This window comes from Hesperophylax consimilis, chromosome 19 (genome assembly GCF_061612785.1).
Source record: "Hesperophylax consimilis isolate HC1 chromosome 19, BYU_Hcon_1.0, whole genome shotgun sequence".
NCBI classification, from domain to species: domain Eukaryota; kingdom Metazoa; phylum Arthropoda; class Insecta; order Trichoptera; family Limnephilidae; genus Hesperophylax; species Hesperophylax consimilis.
The window spans coordinates 24,039,193-24,043,232 of NC_142854.1; positions in this window are offsets into that span (position 1 = coordinate 24,039,193).

The window sequence follows — 4,040 nt, forward strand, 5'->3', positions numbered from 1 at the left end:
TTCCAGTGGGCCACAATTTACTTTCGCACTAAATTCAATAGAAAAACCTAAATTATGTTACATAAGCCTATAATTTGACATTAGCGTAGGTAGGCCTAGTCATATTATTATCTATCTCATACTAGGGAGTACTTTCTATATCAGGGCTGTCCAAACCACGGCCCGCGGGCCGCATGCGGCCCGCGGTTTAGATTATTGCGGCCCATTGAACCTTTTTTTAACCGACTTCAAAAAAAAGTCCGGAAACAGGAATTGATTTTTTTAAGCTCCTCGCTGAACGTTTCCCGAAACTGACGAATTTAGGGCAAAAAATGGGCTCGATGATGGGCAGTACCTACCTTTGTGAAAGTGCATATTCAACAATGAAGTTTATTAAATCGAAATACAGGTCTTCATTGACAGATACTTCACTTAAACATGCACTGCGCCTAGCTACCACTAGTATTGAGGTTGATGTTGACAGAATTGTAAAAGACAAATTAATGAAAAAGTAGATAATAAAATAACGATATTACGTATTATTACCAGTATTTTATTTTTATAAATATTTTGCGGCCCACCAATGTATTTAGTCTTTTTTATTGGCCCTGGGTCCCATCTAGTTTGGACACCCCTGACCTATATCATACTAAAGCATACAAATTTATTTCACTTCCATGTTATCAATGTTTTCCTAAACAATAATGTTTTGGGTGGTCCACTGGTTCTGAATTGGTTCTTCAGACCAAACATTTAGAAACCAGTTTTCAGGAACCAGTATAATTATTAATTACTTAATTAGGCTATAAGAATTTTAAAAAAGCCTTTTTTTTAATATGACATTGATGATTAATTTGTTGATATAAATTTTAGATGTGATATTGAATTTTTACTTTGACATTGATTTTCAATTTCTACATCGAAAGGGAACCCTAATATACCATGATAATTCACACGCTCACACTATACCATGCTTATGTCACACACACATAACACTGTTAATTAATTTTATATCAATGTATTTTATTTTTGTAAAATTTAGGTAATCATTCCTATGTGTAGTGTATAGCCTTAACAGCGGCGTATTTAGGCCTAGGCAACATAGGCAATAGCCTGTGGCGGCAAGTTTCAGGTGGCGGCATTTCGCCGAATGGCGAAATGCGTTTTCCACAAGTTTCCCACAAAAAGGCGTTTTCCACAAACACCAGAAGACAGAAACTTGAAATGAAATTATTACCAAAAAAGAAAGAGTTTAGTCCACAATTCATCATAAGGTTGCAAATATGTTAACTGCCTTTACGACCCGCCACAATACCGTCTAGTTCCACAATATGTACGCTTGTGTCATCCGAAAACTCATTATATTTTGAATTGACTGTATTACCACAAAGCAGTCGAGTTTATAAGAAGGTTTATAAGAAAGTAAAACATTTATGAAAATTAGGACTAGAAAAAAAAAATGAAGGGGGGCGGCAATTTTTTGTTTGCCTATGGCGGCGAAATACCTAAATACGGCCCTGAGCCTTAAGGACCACAAATTTTCATACATTTTTATTCCCATAAACTTCACAGAGTTCTCAGTTTAAAGTCAAAAAATAAAAATACGTGGTTTTTCTGATGTCACACACGTAACGCCGACTAGAACTTTTATAAAAAAGTAAATAATGTATACAATACATTTCTCTTTGAATGTCAAACCCCAAATCCTTACCCTAAATGACAGATTTTTTTATTTTAGGTCTGTGCACATTTTGTATGCCTGTTATATTGGACTGAAAGTTGGAAATGTGTGTGCCAATGTCAAACACTTAAATCTTACTTGTGACTAACACTCAAACTTGTCTCACACAGGTATTGAAGAAACTCAACGAAGATTTGGCAGCAAGTGTTCCACTGAAAAGTACTTTGCGTTACATGATTGTAGTGTCACCTGCAGCGGAACATACACATGCAACTCTTTCGTCAAATTTGAACCAGACTTTGCACTCGAAGTTAAAGACAGAACTGAAGAACATGGTGAAGAGAAATGTTTGTTGTGTTAAAACCATGAAGTTTCATTTAAAGGAATTGGTTAGAAGAATGATTAAAGACGAAAACATTCCTCAACCCGACACACTGAACAGATGCTTTTATCCATCAGATAAAGTTATACAATCTCACATGTATAAGGCGCTCTTCCAAATAAAAAAGAGTAAGTTTGATCAAGAAGCAACAGAAGAGTTAATTAAAAGCTGGAAAGCGGACGCAGTAGACGACAACTTTTTCTTCCGCCCATATGCTGCGGAGGTCGAAGATGCAGAAGAGGACTCGACGCCGACTTCTTTATCTACAATTTTATTCTGTCACCAGACCAAATGGCAGCGTGAACTCCTGCGGCGCTATGGCAACAACATATCTCTTCTGGATGCCACGTACAAAACTACAAAATACAGTTTGCCACTTTTTTTTTATAACAGTAAAAACCAATTGTGGCTATTCTGTTGTTGGCACTTTTGTGGTGCATAATGAGGCATCTACGCTTATTGAGGAAGCGTTGAGTGTTTTTTCGTTGTGGAACCCAGAGTGGAAACCAATGTATTTTATGACCGACTTCTCAGAAGCTGAGATCAATGCTCTTGAGAGAACGTTCCCAAAATCGGTGGTGTACCTCTGTGCGTTCCACAGGGAACAATCATGGAACCGATGGTTGAAAAAGAAGGGTAATGTGCCTAACGATGCAGAAGCTACTTTGAAGAAATTGTGGAGAGGGCTGGCAAGTTCGCAGTCTGAAGATGAGTATCTCTGCAACTTGGAGAGCATGAATAACGATGAAGTGTATATGGAGTGCACAAATGCCAGAAGCTATTTTCAGAGGGAATGGTTACCATGCTACCGTCGGTGGGTCCAGGCGTTTCATAGACCCGATTTCCTAGCCAAAGTCACCACCAACAATGGCGTAGAAAGCCAGAATAAGGTTTTGAAACACAGCTTTCTAAAACATTCGTCCGACAAGTCTCTTTCTGGCATTTTAAGGATAATCATTGAGCAGTATTTACCTGAGTCATTGAAGAAATACACGGTGTCCAATGCTCAGCTGCATTCTTCATATAAGCCTTTCAATGAAGAAATCCCGCCTTTCCTTAGGAACCGTCCGAAAGAGTTTGTTCAACGTGTTATGAAACGATACATGGCTGCGAAGGATGAATATGACGCGTCGAAGACGTTGATATGTGTGAAGGACTATTCATGGTTAGAAGTGAAACGGACTTTGATTGCTGGTACACTGTAGACTTCGCCGAATCGTGCTGTTCTTGTTATGACTTTAAAACATGGAGAACTCCATGTAAGCACATGTGCGCCATTTTTCTTTATTCGGAGTATACTTTTGATCATTTGTCAAAAGAGTTCCGAGATAATCCATACATTTCTCTTGATGAAGAGTTTTCTTCGGGGATGCTTTATGACCAAGCAAATGAGACGACAAGCCTATCGCCAAGAGATGACTCTGCCAGTACGACATCTTGTGACGATGCTATTGATGGCATAGAAGCTGAGACTACGAGTAAGCCTTCTTCAGTGGAACACAACAGAAATCTGGCGCAGAAATACCGTGAAAGCTTGAAGATGATGGCCGATTACTCGTACCTCCTAAGCGATGACCCCACGACTATGCTGAAGATGTTAAATTTCAATAATGAACATTTGGCTGAAATGAAGTCAAAACTCCCTACATCCAATGAAGGGCTTATTTTAGAGAATTCTCAGAAGCAGGTTCAAAGGTCACGAACAAATGCAATAAAGAGCAAGTATCTGGAACTTCCACGTAATCAAAGAAAAAAAAAGAATGAAAACAAGTTTGTTGGGCGTGTTGGAGCTGTAGCTGACAGTTGGCGAACAGCCACAGACATTGTTATTCACTCGGATGATGATATGTGTTAGAAACAATCATATCGAGTCATTCCTCGCCACTTGCTATAGTGCAGTGCAACGTGTTCGCATGTTGTGCAACGTGTCCACGATTTCATAACAACCGTGTTCAAAATGTCTTCACGTCCACCGTGTTCAAAATGTCTTCAAGTTGA